Raw genomic sequence first — 20,442 nt, 5'->3', positions numbered from 1 at the left:
AAAATTGGAATAAGGTCAAAGTTCTGTATAACTTATCACCTTTGATGGCTGATGATGTAGATATCAATTTAAAGTTCATACATATACAAATCAGAAAATAGGTTATTATGGTAAACGTCACTTTGACTTATCTGAACTGGATCGTAGCAATTTAAAGAAATGCTGGTTGGTAACTGGATGATCACTTACTTTTTTATAAAAACCTTTTTCGAATGTATTATTGAAAAAACGATTACATTTAGTTTACATATAGTGCACCGGCTAATCACTATTTGGAAATAAGGAAAAAGAAAATGTATTCCCTAAACAAACTCAAGATATGGGTCAGTGAATTGGCAGCAAAAAAAACCAACGTCGATCTTATTTCTGGCAATGGGTTCGCCTTGTGAAGGATTTCCTTGTATCTTACAATACCGACATGTATCGATAGAAGTAATTGTTATCATAGGTATAGGTAGCAATTCTTCAATTCCATTTAGGACTTTGCTATCTAGGAATAAGGTTCTAAATGGAATGGCTAGATTATTATGCTGAAAATCCAAGTCCTTGGTTCGAATTCTGTTTTTGGTCAGAAGCTATTATTATACTATTGAGTTTTCTTGTCAAGATCATGTCAGTAGCTAGGAGTTGGCAATTTATACGGCTGAACTTTTTTTTAAATGTTAATCTCAAAATCTATCATTTCGATTTGCAAATTTCTTTTTGCGACGAATAGTCCATTTATTGAAGAGTTTATAGGCTAAATGACATCACGCCAGAACCCTTGGGAGCAGAGAAACCAAGCAATTAGTAAATATCATTACGCGAACTCAATTCAAAACAATACAGGGGATCCCCAAAACAGCCCAATTCCCGAAACAAAAGACCCTGACGTTTCCCGTTCGTAACGAAACCTACTTAGCGATGCGTTCCAGATTACAGCGTGAGCAATAAATAAAGGCAGTGAGTCCCAAGCGTTTATAAATTTACAAAGGAAATTTGTACACTATATCTTAGAGTTCCTTAAACTTTAATACGAGTTTTAAACAATTGATAGATGTTTTTTCTTCGCGAGCACTATTATATAATACCAGCTCTTTATCCTGGATTTTCTTTTCCCACTGTTGGGATAAGGCCTCCTCTCCAGGAGGAGAAGGTTTTGGAACATAGTACGCCAAGCTGTTCCAATGGGGATTGGTGGTTTTTTCACTCGTCAACTCAAAATAATTCCAAAGTATTTTTTAACAGCTTACATTACAAGGATTGATTTACGAGGAAGGTTTGGCTATATTGTTCATTGAAAGTTTTGTTTAAATTGGCTGAATTGAGTATGATGATGATTGTTAAACATATCGGAAATAATCATACTGGAAAACTTTACTGGTGTGAGCTGCGTAAAACAATAAAGTTATATGTAGTCCATCATCAAAGTTGTAAGTGGACCCTTTTTGTACGCGATTGAAGCCGGATTAGTTGCTCTATGGTAGATATAAGGAGTGAAACAGGTGTAGCTGATAAAATTGTAACATCACAAAATTACTTTAAGTACTTCTCTTTATTTATTTATAGAGTTTTCCTCCAAATTTTAGGAGAAGGTTTTGGAACATAGTACGCCAAGCTGTTCCAATGGGGATTGGTGGTTTTTTCACTCGTCAACTCAAAATAATTCCAAAGTATTTTTTAACAGCTTACATTACAAGGATTGATTTACGAGGAAGGTTTGGCTATATTGTTCATTGAAAGTTTTGTTTAAATTGGCTGAAATGAGTATGATGATGATTGTTAAACATATCGGAAATAATCATACTGGAAAACTTTACTGGTGTGAGCTGCGTAAAACAATAAAGTTATATGTAGTCCATCATCAAAGTTGTAAGTGGACCCTTTTTGTACGCGATTGAAGCCGGATTAGTTGCTCTATGGTAGATATAAGGAGTGAAACAGGTGTAGCTGATAAAATTGTAACATCACAAAATTACTTTAAGTACTTCTCTTTATTTATTTATAGAGTTTTCCTCCAAATTTTAACTTTCAGTTCTCCTCTAAACGCTATTTTATAATTTAAAGCTAAATAACTTATCACCTTTGGTGTTTTTTTGACGTAATTTTAAATAATTTTTTTTTATTTTGTTATGTTTGACATTTCCGTGATCAGCATCATCATCACTACATAGTATAGAACAAAGTCGCTTTTTCTGATTCCTATGTATGCTATAAATCTTTTAAACTACGGAACGGATTTTGGTGCTGTTTTTTATTTCTAATACATAGAGTGATTCGAGAGGAAGGTTTATGTAATATAATACATGGAAAATATAGTAAAGAAACGCTGATAATTTTAGAAGTTTGTAACGTAATGTCGTATTGTATTGTAAGTGTGTCGTAGTGTATTGTAAACAAATTCTGTAGTATATTTAGTATCAATATTGCACCCGTGCGAAACCGTGGCGGGTCGCTAGTATGCAATAAAAGTAAAATAGTGTTTTTTGAAAATCGAATGTATTTATCATTGTACAATTTCCACTTGATCATTTAGATGGATTGAAAAAGATATACAGAACCATTATAAAATAGTCGTTTTCACAGCAACGATAAACATGTATTATTTAAAACATCCCGGTCACGTTCTGTATCTGGAAGTGAATTATTGCGTGCGACGCGATGTTTTATTAACGTATACAGAAATCATATTTGCGTTGGTGTATTATGTTTAACGGACTAATAAAACAATACGGTAATACTTATATTCTTAACTAGTAACTTGCCCCGGCTTCACTCGGCTGCAATGCTGATACAAAATGAAATTTCTTTGAAAACCTTTATAATGTGTACACTACTGTTATTTTAATCTATCTCGTAGGGTTTGCAATGTAAGCACAAAAATGTGCTTATTTACGACATCACTATAGAAAGTACTAAAATTATCAGTGTTTCTTTTACTTGGTGGTAGGGCTTTCTGCAAGCCCGTTTGGGTCGGTACCACCCATTCATCAGTTATTCTACCGCCAAATAACAGTACTCAGTATTGTTGTGTTCTGGTTTGAAGGGTGAGTCAGTGTATCTACAGGCACAAGCGAAATAACATCTTAGTTCCCAAGGTTGGTGGCACATTGACGATGTAAGGAATAGTTAATATTTCTTACAGCGTCATTGTCTATGTGTGATGGTGACCACTTTCCATCAGGTGGCCCATATGCTCGTCCGCCAACCTATTCCATAAATAAAAGATCTATCATCTTCTTTCGAATGTAAAATTAATAATGACAGAAAGAGACAACAACATTTATCTACCCACCGCATACACCTGCCAAATAATATTTATAAATAAGGCCATATATTTGACAATAACCGAGTTCATCGTTAAATATATTTTATGCCCTTAAGAAACTTCGAAAAGTCTAGGTAATAAATTGTATGAACAAGTGTGTATTATATATGAATTTATTAATTATATTAAAAATAAATACAATAAAATGTCATTTGTTTCAGGAAATCGCGGCCATCCTTATTAGCTTCGATAAACATAGTGATTGGCAGTCCAAAGAAGTCAAAATACGGTAAGTTATCATTTTTACATATTATCGTTACTAATTTTTTTTCTAGGTACCAGTTTTAAGCGGCTTCAGCTACAAACTGGGGTATACTAAATTCGTTTTAGTTATATTTTTTTGTTAAAACTCCGACAATTTTAATGTATTAAATTTCTAATATTCTTCTTTTTCCCTCCATTTAAGCGTATAATGAATATTTTGCTAGGAGTGGGGACGGCAATAGATTAAACCAGATGAATGACAGAAAAAATTGTGATATTATCGTTTATTTAAAAAAAATCCTTTAAAAGTTACAACTGAGACATTTTTTTGTACACATATCGAGATCTAAAGTGTTATATGTATATAAAGTAACACAAGAGATAATTTAAAAAATATTCTGCCATTTAAGCGTATAATAACTATTGTACAAAATAACCTGGCACTTTTTTAACATTGAATTATGTTAAAAAATTTACATCCCAGACACTTTTTCACACGTTATATACCATATACTAGTAACATAACAGATAATGTTCCCATTTAAAAAAAAAAATAAACAAAAATATTATTTCTGTATTAACTCACGACGTATGTCAGGTTCATGTCGGACTCGCTTGACGGCATATCCGCCACACGTCAACGACCACAAGTTCAATTCCCGCACGTGACAAATATTTCCTTTTGCCATAAATACACGAGTGAGGTTCAGTTTTACTTGCCCTTTGACAAGTTAAAGTCTTTCGTACAAGACAGACTTATTCGAGGAATATAATCCAATGGAACCAATAATTGTTTTTATTGACTTTCAAACTTTCTCGATAGTTTCGTTCAGTTTGTATTCAAATTTGTATTTATTCAATCTTAAACTTTTTAAATGTAAAAGTAAGTCTATCTGTGATACTAAGTCATCAATATGTTGCTTCTGCTTATCTTCACATAGTATAAAACAAAGCCGCTTACCGCTGTCAGTCCCTATGTATGCTTAGTTCTTTGATATGACACAACGGATTATGATGTGATTTTTTCAATAGATAGACTGATTCGAGAGGAGAGTTTTGGTACATAATACATGCATAATATTGTATTAAATCACTGATAATTGTAGTTCCTAAAGTGATGTCATAAATTATATTTATTTAGTACCAGCATAGCCCGTGCGTAGCTATTTTAAATATAATTAAGTCTGTTTATGTTGATAAGTCATAAATATATTGCTACAGCTTATGTAAGAATAAAGTATTCATACTAGAATGAAAGATCATTAAAAAAATTCAAGAATAATTTAACGTACGGTAATTAGTATGGGAGTCAATTTTAAACCTAACAATGTCTAACGCTAACTTATCCGTACAGTGGTAGACAAAGACTAAATCCTAAAAAGACTCGAAAATCATCCCGGCTCTTTGAAACAGACTCTTAAATTTCGACCAGAGAACCGTAAGAGACAACCGATCATGAATTTTAATGTACCCTCGCTAGCGTTCCACCTTATCCCGTTGAAAAGAGAAAAGTAACGGCGGTACATGCGAAATCAGAGAGAAAAAAAATGTATAAAACTTGCCGCAGGAGCATGAATTAAAACTATCAGTGGACTTACGTCTTCCTACTTTTATGCCGTTACTCTGTGACTATACCTAATTTGGCGCCCAACGAGGGACCCGTTCCAAGTTGTAACAACTTTAAGCAAATTAAAACTTCCACGGTGACTACTGCTCTCTTAGTCTGTTCTGTTGAAATATTAACTCTTTATGAGTACGTAGTGTACTTTCGGAATTTCGATGTGCCCGCAGATTCGAGTCGTTAGTTTAAAATTTAATACGGATCTATATATAATTAAATTGGAAACTAAAATTGTATTTATTAGTAATATGTTTTTTTTAAAAACTTTTTGGATTTTCTTTATTATGTATATATTTGATTAGTATTATATCACTATATTTAAATTCACTAAAAAAATATTACTAATAGACAAGTTCATTCATAATTTTGTTTTCCGTTCAACACGAATTCAAACCGAATCAAATGTAGGTAGATATTAATTAAACTATAAATCAATATGTTTAGTAAACGAGGTAATGTCGCATTGAGCTATCAAGTTAATCCATATGATCGTAAGCATTATACGTGGATTAGTGGATATATGAATCATTAGTGATGAGCTATAAATGAAATTTGACAGGTTACAATAATAATAGAAATTATGATCTGTGATAGCGACTGCGATGACATTCGTGATGGCTCAGTGTATGGACGCGTAAATATAAATGGAAAATATGCTTCCCATTTCTGTAATGCAAGAATTTCTGAGAAAAATTCAATATTTTGCAAGAATTTTTGGGTGAGGTTGATTTGTTTGTTTTCAATTATTAAGAGTAATGAGATCACGTACAACGATGGCATATTTGAATGTTTTTAATAATAAAATTTTTGATATTCTATAAGTAGTGATAAGTATGATTTAAAAGCAAACAACCAAGAGAAACGGACATATTACATTAACTAAAAGGTTTTATGATGCTCATAAAGAAATTTAAAAAATATTTTAATTTTGTATATATGATTTTCACTTAATTATTCAAGCCTATAGTCAGAGCTGAGATGGCCCTGTGATTAGGACGCGTACATCTTAGCCAAATATAGCGAGTTCAAGCCTAGGCAAACACCACTGAATTTTCATGTGCTTAATTTGTGTTTATAATTCATCTCAAATTCATCGGTGAAGGAAAATATCGTCAGAAAACTTGCATGTGTCTAATTTCAACGAAATACCACATGCACCATCCCACATTAGAGTAGAAGGAGAGCGTGGTGGAATATGCTCCTCTGGGAAAGAAGGCCTCAACCTAACAGTGTGAAATTTACAGGCTGTTACTGTTACAAAATTCAAGCCTATTGATAAGGGACTTTAAGATAGTTGCAGGGTTTGTATTAGACAGATGAACAAATAAACAGAGATAAAGAGACTTAATAAAATAGCGGAATGTGAAATTAATGCAATGAATTTAATAAAAGTAAAATAAAGAAAACGAAGAAAGTTAACGTCGGCAGTGATGTAGATTCAACACCAAGGGCTTTTGTGAGCATTCCTAGCACAAGCTTAAAGCTCAGTTGAAAGGGAGTTAAAAATAATTGGTAATACCTAGTGAAAAAACATGTACTAGATTTAAAGAGTTGTTAATAAATATAAAACATGTATGGTTATATAAAACTAATGTGGTACAAATTTTGAAACTCATCTAATGAATTTTCTTTCAAACCTTGAAACTTGACGAAAGTTCGTGCTAAAAAAACTCAGACAATTTTCACAAAATAGTCTGTTATAAACAAAATAATATTTACGACCCACGCACGAGGGCTGTTTTATATACTCCGATACGATTCAGATATTATTATAACGTCAACAACAACAGCCTGTAAATTTACCACTGTTGGGCTAAGGTCCTTTGAATCGAAGGTTTGGAACATATTCCATCCCGCTGTTCCTCTGCGCTTTGGTGGAATACACACGTGGCAGAATTTCTATGAAATTAGACAAATGCAGGTTTCCTGTCGATGTTTTCCTTCACCACAGCACGAGATGTATTATAATAACACATTAAGCACATGGGTATTCAGTGGTGCTTGCCTGGGTTTGAACCCGCGATTATCCGTTACGATGCACGCGTTCTAACCACTGGGCCATCTTGGCTCTACAGCGAAGTTTAAGTATTCCAGTTTTACTAGCTCTAAATTAACTTTTAAATTTTTGACTTTTGATTATTCTAGCAACTTCCTTAAATGATCAAGCCCTTGAACAGTTTCCTAAGGGAAAAGGTAGAGTCGTAAATCCATTGGTTTTGAATTTGTGGTGCTGAAAGAGCTGAAAATCCTCACGGTGCCATTGTTGGCTCTCGGGTGTAATAAGTATGTAAAGATGTAAACCTAAAGGTTGCTGTCTTCCTTATTGTTGTGCATTATTTTGAGACTCATCATTTGATTGGTTAATCCATGAATAAATACGTCAGGTTGTGTAAACTGTTTACAGACACAGTTTAATGTAGTTTGGATCGTCATTTGTTCGATCTTATCATTTACTTTCTTGCAAACCTAATATACATACTACCAACATTAGAAAACAGTTTCTTAGTTATTTTTCGGCAAAAAATTTTTTTTCGTTTTTGTTTTCATTTCTGAAATGTTTAATAATAAACTAATTATTAAAATATGACAGAAATTATTCACTTGTTTAAACGTGTACATCACTTTACATCAGATCGATGTAAAACCTTTGCAAATATTTTAGGATTAATGTTTTAAGAAAATTGCCTAAAACTTTAGTCGTTAAAAAAAATAAAATTGTGCTTTTTGGTCTGTTCAATAATAAACCTGCACGTACAATATCGGAATATGAAATCGTTCTCTTTTCAAAGTATCGCAATAAATTGAAATATTTTGTTAGCAATAAACTCACTGAATAGACGCGAGCAATAACAGCTAATGTCACGGCAGTTACGAGTTTTTATTTGGAAATTAATTCTTTACGTGTCATAATGTTGCCATCTTTCAAATAAATTGTTTTCCACTTTTAGTTCGAATATAGTCACGAATGTTTTTGAGAAAATAGGGAGGAATTGCTGTTCTAGAATTAATTAGACGTATTCTGCATTAATAAAACGAGCATAGTCTTTGTTTTATTTATTTGAAGACTAATCGTCTGTGATTATTATGATAATTAACTGTGCCCAAATCTTAATGCGCGTTTGAATGTAACAAAAAAGTTTTATTGTAGCCTAAGTTACTTCTTATTGCAACAGCTATCTGCCAGTGATAGTCCCGTCACAATCAATCAAGTCGCTTCAGAGATAAGCCGGAACAAATAGACAGACAGACAAACAAAAATTATAAAAAAATGTTTCTTTGGTAATATACATATTTGTTCAGTAGTAAAAAATAAATATCTACAAATAAGTTTATCTTTGATTAGACTGATTACATGTAATCTGGATGATAAAACTGAAGAATATTGGATTTGTACGATTCTAAGTATATCTGAGCTCCAGTTAATTTAATTTTTATTCAATCAACGGTTTTTACGATCACGTAGAAAAAGTTTATTAAGAAGATTCAAATCGAGCCTTAGTCTTGTAATGAAAGTTGTGTAATTCATTTGGTGATCAAAAATAATAATTATTAATGAGTTTCACTTAAATTGATTTTAATTTGCAATTAAACATGAATTATATAAATTAGAGGCTTTAACGATCATTGAAAATGAAACCATTATCGTGAAAAAAGTTACTTATAAAAACTTGTACTCCTAAACTCTAATTGCATAATAATTCAAATCAAAATACATAAAAAATATTTTTATATTGATGTCTCTAATTCATTTTTATAGTACTAGCGGAACTTGCGCCTTCGACCTCTTTGAATCAAGAGGTGAAAAAAGCATGTATTCCTCCCTTGAGTTTCAAGCTTTTTACATACCAAATCTTATCAAAATCGATTTAGCGATTGAACTGTTGAAGCGCAATATATACACGGGCAGACAGACATACCGAGTTACTTTAGCATTCATTATATTAGTATAGATTGTATTTGGATACCTATTTATGTATATAGCCTTGCGTTCGAAGGCCTAACTAACGGCTTAATCAGTACTTGACACGTTATGCAAATAAGCAACACTAACGCTCTGTTTGTTTAACATAATACGAAGGATAAATAGCTTAATGCAAAATAATAATTAACAAATATTACAAATTTTAAAGTTTATATGTCAATACACTAATCATGTCTAAACATATAGACATATAAAAATAAATGTATTTATATCGTTAACAGATACAAATTCTTCGTTTGTAAAGCCGGTATGGTCCAGTGGTTAGAATGCGTGAATCTTAACCAAAGATTGCGGGTTCATACCCAGTGTTTATAATTCGTCTCGCGATCGGCGGTGAAGGAAAACATCGCGAGGAAACTTAGCGTAGTAAATGATCCAAACCTCAAAGAGAGAGGAGGCCGTAGCCCAGCAGAGGGAAATTTACAGGCCGTTGTTGTTCGTTTGTAATGCGAAGTTAGGAGTTATATATCTGGTCGATTCCAACCATAAGAGGAAAAAGCCAAATAAACAACATTTGACAGTAAATTGACGGTACATCATTAAATAATCTATGATATTCACTACGAATTTGCGAAAAATATGGCGTCTTAAACGTCGACGAAACAGTTATCTGAATTTTGAAAATAAAATTAAAGTGTAAATAAGTAGTTAACTCTAATAGTGTTGGATTATAAATAAAGTAATATGGATCATAAACTCTTAGTAGTACACAATATACTCTTAGGTGAGTTGTAGGCAAATCACATGAAATACATAAATCCATGGTGTGTTAATCTTTTCGTCTAATTCCATTGGAATTGGCTATCCATGAATACTAAACACAGAGTAGATTAATTATTATATAATTGAAGTAACATGCACCAAATTAATTGTTTAGTACTTTCATATTTTATTATATATTATATTATATTACTTAAAACTAGATAATAAAGTGTTAAAGGATAGTATAGGTTGATAACCTCTTTGTACTTTATGGTATGATATGGAAAGATTAACTACAGTGCAGAGGTTTTGATCAGTTAAATAGCCACGTTACCATAGAGGTCCTAGGGTCTACCAAGGTCAGGTCAAGCTGGATAACAGTCCGCTGGCCAAAAGCTTGGTCTGCCTTTTGAAGAAAATATTTGAAGCTCGTTCCATCACTCAGTTCTAACGTATGTTTTATATATATATATATGGAGTCCATTCGAAACAATACGAGTTTCTTACTGTGTTTTCATGAGCAGAAGACATAAATACAATTTGTGAATTTTAGATAATCTGGTTTGAACCTGTCATAATCGGTTTAGATACGATTTAGACGAGTTATATCATTTAAGCCTCCAGAAGCATTGGCTCTCTGTGTGAAGGGGATTCCTCGGAATTATTTGAATCGCTGCCACCAACACATTTCCGCCATCACACCAATCGCTGTTTGAGTGAATTTCATCCATCCTTGTCAATGTTTGGCACCCCGCCAGCTTTCGTGCGTCAAGATCATTCTTTCTACGCACGTGCAGGTTGAATGATCTTCCTGATGTTTTCATTGTGCTTTGGGGAATAATCCTTATAACACTTACAGTAATACATTAGGTGCATCATTTCCTAGCCTGAGCGTTGTGGACAATTATTATGTTGTAAATGACTCATGTTAGTTTTGAGCAAAATCAAGGTAGTGTCACTGAATTTTCAAGGTCGTAAATGCTTATTCAAATGTTTCATCTCGAGATCGGTAGAGGAGGAAAACATTGTTGAGATCTGCATGGGGCAGCGTAGTAAAATAAGAACCATGTTTTCTCAAAGGAAGATTAAGCCTTGGCCCAGTGACAGGATATTAAGAGGTTATATATTATTAAGTACTATCTAATAATCTGTACATATTCCTGGGTTAGTCTGGCTAGGCTCAGATATTCACAATTGAATCTATGTTCCCATGCGGATTGGCAAAATTTTTCTCCCGATTCCTTCACCGCCGCGCACGAGATGAATAATAAACACAAATTAACGTGAAAATTCAGTGACGCTTGTCTGGATTTGAACCCGTAATCATCTGTGAAGATGCACGCATTTCATCCAATAGCCCATCGGCACCATATTTGTAAGATCTTTGATTTTAATTACTTTCCTGCATATAAATAACGACTTTTAACTGATGTTAAGTTTTGAACGTATTTGCGAACAAAATCGTATCTCCGTACTCGCGGAAGCTGTAAATGAGGTCTCATACTTTTTAATGTATGTAGTGTAAATTACATGATAAAATTTTAATTGCATTTCTTACTATATATAACTATAAACAGTAGATTAGTATTCATTTATGTTTGAGTAAGATTTTGAAATATTGAAATCCTACTTATTTATTTTTTATTTAGTTCTTTCATAGATTTCTGTTCGTTTGTTGCTTTACCACAACCAAACTACGGAAGCAAATTTGATGAAATTTGGTCTAAAACATACTTTAACTCCAAGGATTGAAATAAGTTACAATATAAAATACATACGTATTAAAAATTAAAGAAATCCTTTTAAATAACTCTGATAATCGACGAAAACTGTATAAAAATCCGTTGCGTAATTTAAAAGATACATAGGTACAAAGAACGAGAAGCGACTTTGTTTTATACTAGAAATACACATACAAATAGATGGACAGTATTACATAAGATTATATAAACCTGTTAGTTAAACTCTAATCGTCCATGTGCTGTCTAACTAAAGCCCTTTATCAAATAAATTGTCTCATTCCAAGTGCGAGATACAGTTCTTGATTGCCAACTACGGATTTAACGTATGATTCTGGGTACTTTTCCAGACGTAACTGCATAATGCCTTGACGTTAGCGTTTATATCTAACGACATTTGACAGCGCTAACAGATGCTATCAATGGGGTAGTATGGATTAAATCACACGGTTCATGGTTCGCTCACGAGCCGTTTGTTTATTATAGCGATTACCGTGATGGAGATGGTACAACTATGACGAAAGAACGTTTCGATTTGTCGAGGAAATTGCAAGTTTAAAACAAAAGAATGCTTAAAAAATTACACGGTTTTAATGTTCTTTATTTAAATGTAATATTTGTATTCCATATTTAAATCGGATGTTGCAATTTAATTTTAGCTAATTCGGAAATGTCTTTTTGTAGCGGTGATATACTCGTATATATTTTTTAAATTTAAACAGTAAAATTCAGTAGCAGAACTTAAGGTAAATATTTTTTCTCAAACCCGTTTTTATGTCTGCTATATGTCCTGTTTGTAAAGAATTACAAATTAGACAGATTAACTTACTGAAATGACATCGCAGGTTCATTTTAGGTAAAGGTATTTTCCCAAGTGTTGCCAATTAATAATTTGGCAATATTCAATAAAAAAGTTTTGGAGACGCAAGTGCTTTATATTTTTAAATGACATGTGGATGAAAAAACGTTAATACAATAATCGCTGATACTTATCCAAGGCATGTATTGTATGAATACGAATCTTTGTAATTTAGTTCTAAGTAATCTTAAAAGTTTCTTGTCGATTTTAGTACTTTAAAACTGAATGCAAATCAAATATTATTGAAATTATGATTCAAATACTAATATAGATTTAAACCAAGATAAATATATATGTAGAGAGTTCTGTTTATTTCGGTCCCTGTTAAAAAAGTCTACGCAGTTCGAGTGTACGTAGGGCGAGCTCGCCATTTGCTAATTTAAAAATTTACACCCATTTCGGTACATGCATGAATCAAATTGTTTACTGTCTGTGTCACAAATCGATTTATCGAAATAGACGTACAATTAAATACAAGTGACATCTGAAACCACTTTTCTATATTACGTTTTTGAAATTTATAAATCAATTAATATTCGTCCTTTTCTCTTATATCTGGTAAGTTTATTTGTGTAGGTTTGATTCTACCGTTAAACAGTAATATTAATTTTTGTGGTCCGATTTTCTTTACAATATTAGAATAGAAAAGGTACTGGACTGGCACTTTTGTTACATCATCATTCCATTTATAAAACAAACCCCCTTACCGCTATCAGTTCTTATGTATGATTAAACCTTTTAAATTAAGCAAAGGATTTTGATGCGATGTTTTTAATAGCTAGAGTGATTCGAGAGGAAAATTTTTGTATATAGTAGAAAAATATAGTAAAATATAGTAAAGAAATATAGTATAATTAGTATAGGAAAATATAGTAAAGAAACACTGTTAATTTTAAAAGTTCCTAATGTGATGTCGTAAATAAACAAATTCTGTAGTATATTTAGTATCAGTACTGCGCCCGAGCTAAGCCGGGGCCGCTAGTCAATAATAATGGATGGTTTCTGATACCTTTTTTTTGTGCCCATAGGGAATTATAATTAAAAGAAAAAATAATAGACAAAGGAGTTGTACCGTAATACTAGAAGTTTGGTAGCATTCAATATTGTCATTAACGCATACACATAAACTTAAAATCATTCTCATTTCAAAAAATATTTGCCATTGCGTTCATTCGAGTAACTAGTGAGGTGAGATTGCATGATCGATAATTGAATTTTTTTTTGTTTTTGCTGACCGACTTCACTGGCATTTTTACGATCCATCGATATCTTGTTGAATAATCTGTAATAGACAGAGGTTTTCGAGAGAAATGCTGAATTAACTTTTTAATTTTTACGAAGCAGCAGACTAATAGGATTTGAACAAACTTTTCAACAAATTAGCGAAGATATTATATGGATGTAACCTAATTTTTGTTTTTATTGCGCTTTTATATGCTTATATGTAACACTATTGTATAAATCACCATCTTTAAGCCGTCTAATTATCTGTTCTAGTATCCTGGCGAGGATAGCCATAGATCTAATTACTAGGTTTATTACGTACCGGTTTACTATAATGGCGGGTAAATGTTATTGTATTTGAGTCATTCAATTGGGTGTTTTTAAGGTTCTAAATTCAAATTTATTCTTTTACTTTTTAATTCATGTTTTATATATAAGTCTCCAATGAAAGATACACACTAAAGACACATTCCTAAAATAAAACAGTACAAGTTATGTGCTCCTTTAATTGTTTTAATGATATCAAAAAAACCCACGTCTTGTTTTTTGTATTACATCTGCCAAAACATAATTGTTTGTTTGTGGATTGAAGATATAAATAACAATTTTTGAAAATATAGTATTTCTAGGTTCCTACTCGTATAATATGTTGAAGTAAAATTATCACTTGTGTAGAATTATGAATGCAGACATTTTTTTTTTAAATCACGACTGATGTAAGATATATTGGAATGTTTATTCGTGTAAAATACGAAATAGGTTGTAATAATTTGTATACGTAATTTAATTTCTATAAATATATTTAAAAAAATCCGTAAAAAAAATCGTTTTTCAAATTCAATTTTAAAATGTCTAGACGTCTTAAACTATTTTCATTTAAATTTGGAAGCTATGTTCTATCGACGTAACAGCACACAATATCCGTTGAATAATACGAGCAATGATCACGATCCCGGGATCCCGGGATCCGGGAAACACGTTCCCGCTCTGCCGGCGCCTATAATTTGTGCAGCGGTTTGAACGAGACACGGATAAAATAGCAAGGGAAGTGGTAACACGTCTGTCTAATAAATATTTGTGTTTCCATTAGTTTAATATTTTGGAATTTCTATAAGTATTTCAGATTGATATTTTATGTTTTCTTCGTATTTATTATTAAGATAAATTTAAATTGTATTTTTTATAAAATCCTAATCGGTCTCGAAACTTCGCGTATTCAAAATATTGTTTAGGCATTTCAAAGCATATGACAGGATTTGTTTTAATTTAATTCAAACCTCTTTTTATGTTAAATTTTTAATTTTAAGTAAATTAGTTCTCTATAACCGGCCAGTAACTTTATTATACTCTGTCGAATGTTGTTTTATTAAGTTGCAATCATTTACTAAATTAAATTCAAGAATGTTCTTTATTTCTGGAGCTCTTCAAAATGAGACCGTTATAATTTTTTTATGTGTAACTATAGTCCCATAATCACTGGGACAGAAATTTGCTTACGCTATTAACATGTAATACTTGTAATTGGCGGACAAATTCCAAATAGGAAAGGCAAATCTGAAGGTTTGTTTTCAAATAAATACAAATTATTCCCAATTCGCCAATGCAATATTGTAAGTTTAAATAATATGGCCCTGTGCCTATAGTAACAAAAATATAAAATATTTCTGTTTGACGGAAAAATATCTAATGAATAGGTAGGAGAGTAGGCTTTAAAACACACACATACTTTTCCGTATGCGGCGACTGAGTTTGAGAATATAAAATAAGTCTAAATCAAACACAAAACGCTATTGTCAATCATACCTTTAATTTCGTCTTAAGCTATAGCTGATACGTCGTTTTGTTCTTGACAAATGATAATTTATTATAATTCATGTAAAAAGGAAAATAAAATAAAGGACAGCCATTGCTTGACTAGAATATAAATTTGTTCGTGTGTGTGGCGTATTAGTGCGGAACCAACTGTGTCAAACTTAGTGAAATATGTTTTTGTTCGAATACCTTGACCCGTCCACGGCACTTCTGACTCGCTATTCTGTGTCGTCGGGGCATTATTTGCCGAGTCACGGCCGCGGGATTATTTGTGTAGCTTGATTTATAAAGGTTAGGTTTGTCGCGGGACGGTAGATTGGCCCCTATTACTGATAGTGTTGGCTGAGGGTCGAGTCGGGGTTTAATCGAACTTTTATCGTAGTTGAGTAATTACTCGAGTGCTCCTGTGGGCTTGTATTGAAGCGAAAACTTCTTGATAATCTTTAGTGCTACTTATTTGTTAATTTGCGAAACATTGCATTACACATACACGCATATATACATATATGTTTATACTTTTGTGTTTGCTTCAAGCTTGTACTTAAAAAAGTTAATGAAGTAGTGTTCTGTCAATACATCGATTCGTATAAATGAGTTATTACTGAGTCTTCTTTTTCAGTGATACTGGGCTGTATTTATCTTTTAAGATGATAATTAAAATAAGTAGTTTGTTATAATTAATTGATAAATTTTTAATATTTGAAATAAAGTAAGTTGAACTTGCACATTAATTGAAATTTAATTGCCATAATTTTATTGAGCATGTTCACAAAGCTAGATCGCTTTGATTTCAGTGTTTTTCAAATATTTCATCTTCATATTTGTCGAGCCCGCATATAACACATATTTACTTATTCTTAAAACTATATATGCGACACAATGCCACTGATCGTTTTATTTATTTTTTTATTGTTTCGTTGGCGGACGAGCGTATGGGCCGCCTGATGGTAAGTGGTCACCATCACCTATAGACAATGACGCTGTAAGAAATAGTAACTATTCCTTTCATCGTCAATGGGCTACCAACCTTGAGTACCAACATGTAATGTCCCTTGTGCCTGCAGTTACACTGGCTCACTCACCCTTCAAACCGGAACACAACAATACTGCATACTGTTATTTAGCGGTAGAAAATCTGATGAGAGGGTGGTACCTACCCAGACGGGCTTGCACAAAGCCCTACCACCAAGTAATATATACAATAAATATTATTTACACATTTAAATCTTTCTAATGACTTTAAAAAAGGTCGTATATCACGAGTGTTTTTGTCAATTTTCTTCTAAAATACACACAAAATGTACTCGCATACAATTGGAGCATTTATGTTAGATCATTTGACGATCTAACATAAGGGCTACTATCAAAGCGTAAATAAAAAATACCATTACTATTTCTGTGTATTATTATTTCTGAATAATTTCAATTTTTAGATTATATGTATAGAGATAGATTGTCACAGATTATTTCGGCAATATCAAGAAACAAGTTTGAACATTTTTTGTCTGTGGGTTTTATTAGCGCCATAGTTTTATTAGCGGCACAGATTATTAATATGCCAAATTAAGCATTGATGTTTCATAATTTGTCAAAGTGTTGCCACTTAATCATATCTAGCTAACTAATCTTTCAATACATTACCTTTTTTTATCTTAAAAAGTGCCTGTTCTGAATGATTGAATGTATTAACTTATAGCCAGCGATCACTTCGGATGACGAAAGGATTCTAATGATACCCCATAAAACTAAATTGGTTCAGGCAGATATAGCGTCAAAACTGAGTACGCGTCGAAAAAATTCCGTAAACAGCTATTGGTCACAAATTATACACACACTATTAAATTAGTATGACGTTTGGGGAATGTCAAGCATAGCTGTCATGTACACCAGGATAAGAAAGTTGGCTAGTTTGTTTTAGTTATTTTGTAGCACAACTTAGATGTAGCATCGTCAAATTCAATAAAACCGGTTACTGCCGATTTACACTACCAATAAAAATAGCTCCTTATCGCGACTTTCGACGCTATTCGTCGCTATATATTCTCGCGTCAGTTCAACACGAGAAAGCGTGTCGTGCTATACACACAGACACACACACATCTTCAAAAGATTAAACTAATTTTTTGATTCATGTTAAAATATTCGCTAAGAAAGTAGTAAGATTAAATTACATAACCTAAAATATTTCAGCAATCCGATTAAAACTAAATGTTGATTAACATTGATTGATAGCGCTGATAGATGGCTTTTTGATTATAGTTTTAAAGCCCGTTAGTATAAGCCGGATACCGATCGATGGAATACATTTTTTGTGCAAAATTCGCCTTTGGAGACGTACTCTATATTGCCTGAGACGATCGTACAAAGAACCGAGATGGCCAAGTGGTTAGAACGCGTGCATCTCAATCGATTATTGCATGTGTCTAATTTCAAAAAAATTCTGCCACGTGTTTATTCTACCAACCCGAATTGGAACAGCGTGGTGGGATATGTTCCTAACCTTCTCTTAAAAGGGAAATTTGCAGGCTGTTGTTTTGTTGATTGTACAAAAGCGTAAAGATATATGGCGCTAAATACCAAAGATCTGCTTTCTTATTGCGTGTTCATCGTTTCCTTTTTCGTCCTTTAGGAAGGTGTCGGTGTTTATGGTCCAATTTTTCGGAAAGCTTAAAACCATCTAAGGTACATCGCGTTTGCTAATTGCTGTTCAAAATGGCTACCATCATCTAATATATGATAGAACTCTAAATACATATGGTAAATAAAGAGACTTCTAGAGTATATTTGGAGTTTGAACGTTAGGCAACATATATGCCATAATACTTGTAATTAGTAACAAAACAATACATTTATTATTATATTACCAGAACAAGATTCTCTTGATCCAACAAAGGTATACAATTATATTTTTTTGTGTATCAAAGTATGATCTGACATTCTCATGTCTAAAATGTCACGACGATGTTCTTATATCATGACAAAAAATAGATTTTTTAATGGCACGTTTAACTCACATGTATGTAATATGATTAATAACTAATTTCGCTGACTGTTGTATTAAATAAATAATACTTAGACGTTAAAGAAGAGAAAAAATTCTAGACATAATTCTGCAAAATTGACGATTCAAAAAGCAGTTTTAAAGTTACTAGAATAAAGTACATTTTGATTTGATAGGATGTTCACATAGATTTAATTGGAAGTAGAACATAATATATGCATGATCTCTTAATGTCAATCTATAACCGTATTTCCAATCTAATCCATACTGGAAACTTGTCGAACGGGGAAATCTGTAGGGACGTGTCCTGACAAATGAGAACCATTTTCGAGGTCATCCCCTTATTCGAATCTAACATTTACCGAATTCGTCTTCCATCGCGTAGAATTGTATTAACGGGGAACAGATACTAAACCTTTGATATTAAGGTTCTAATAATACATATGTGTGTGTGAGCTTAAGCATGTGTTGTGTGTATCTTTATGTGGGTACTTCGATCGCTTTAATTGGTTCTTTCATATTTAATCGCCAAAATCTTCTGAAGTATTTACACCTAAATTAACATCTTGTAAATTTATGTATTAGTTTAATTTCATATGTTCGTAGGCTTTTAAAATAACATCCTTCATCACAAAACAAAAGTATTTGTAAAAAAAATAATTGGATGTTTGATTAGACCAATTAAAACCTATTTATGTTTATTATGTTATTATTACTATGTTTACTATGATGATTAAGAAGATTTTCGCAGATTCTTCAAATATCTGTGAATAATCTGTCAAATATCTATAATATCTATCAGATATTTAATTTCTGTGCAAAAGCCTTTCGACACGCATTTTCTCTGTTTACCTGAATAATAGTAGAATTTGTCATTACTCATATTAAATTCATGACGAAAAATAGAGTGTTCATAAGAATTTTGCCGAGTATAAAACATCTAGTTTTACATTATTCTGTATCTCAGGTCGTGTGTCTGCTTTATATGTCAGTAAGTCAGTTTGCTTTTTTTCTCATAAATATTAGACAATATGCCACTTTTGTACGAATCACTGGTATGTGTTCGTCGTAGCTTAAGAAAGAGGAAATCTGTAGGGACATGACGCTCGGCTAATGAGCTCCGCTAACAGGTCAAGGCTCTTTGTTACGTTTGCGAGGGATTTACACCAATTTCCGGACATATTTTATGTATGTCGTCTCTGTTTGATCAGGTGGAAAGGGAAGTTTTGTAACGCGTTGACTTAGTTTCGTATTACGGATATGTTATGCTTTCATAACTAAATTTTTGTCCGAAAATTATCAATTTATGTAAGCCAGTTAACAGTAAGTTATTGGGTAAATTCTCCATGATAATTATATAAAATTCGATGCAAATGATTTCTTATCAAACTTAAAATTCCGCAGACATTTTTAACTTTGCCGTTTTGTAAATTCAAATCGTTTATAAAAAACACATTGGTAAAAAAGGCATATTATACGATGCAAGATTTTACAGATGATAAAAAAGCGTGGAGTTAATACCTGTTGACTTCCAAGCAGGATATATTAATTTAAATAATTATATTTAACTAACTTGACTTTGTATTTTTTAAATGTCGAAAAAGAGTTACTACTGATATTCTTGCCGGTTCTTCTCGGTAGAATCTACTTTCCGAACCGGTGGTAGCTTCACTTAATTGTAAAATGACGATTTAAAAATGCTTGTAAAAGCCTGCCCTAACCTACTCTAGCATACCCTTAGCCTGAATAAAGTTTATTTTGATTTTGATTTTTGATATTTAGATCGGTAATAATTGATCCATTACAGCTGACGAGAGAAGTACAATATTGTTTAAATCGCTAATGTTGTGCTTTGCATTATTGTATTGGGATATTGTTTTATTCACTACTTAAATGAAGTACATGTGTCGATGAATATAATATTTGATAAATCAATAGTATCAATATATATTCTGACCAATCAAGTTGTGATCTACCACTATATATGGTAG

At 32.3% G+C, this 20,442-nt stretch overlaps 1 protein-coding gene across 1 annotated transcript in view; it reads left to right on the top strand.

The window, feature by feature from the left end:
• Window positions 1-3,471: 3,471 nt before the first annotated feature.
• The window catches only part of LOC124534479 (calmodulin-binding transcription activator 2), an 88,004-nt gene continuing 71,033 nt past the window's right edge, over window positions 3,472-20,442 (top strand). Inside the window, exon 1 of the mRNA XM_047110380.1 lies at window positions 3,472-3,536. The gene's annotated coding sequence lies outside the window, so the exon portion shown is untranslated. The remainder of the gene's footprint in view (window positions 3,537-20,442) is intronic.

This window comes from Vanessa cardui, chromosome 12 (assembly GCF_905220365.1).
Source record: "Vanessa cardui chromosome 12, ilVanCard2.1, whole genome shotgun sequence".
Classification (NCBI taxonomy): Eukaryota; Metazoa; Arthropoda; class Insecta; order Lepidoptera; family Nymphalidae; genus Vanessa; species Vanessa cardui.
This window is presented reverse-complemented; position numbering and strand designations above follow the sequence as displayed.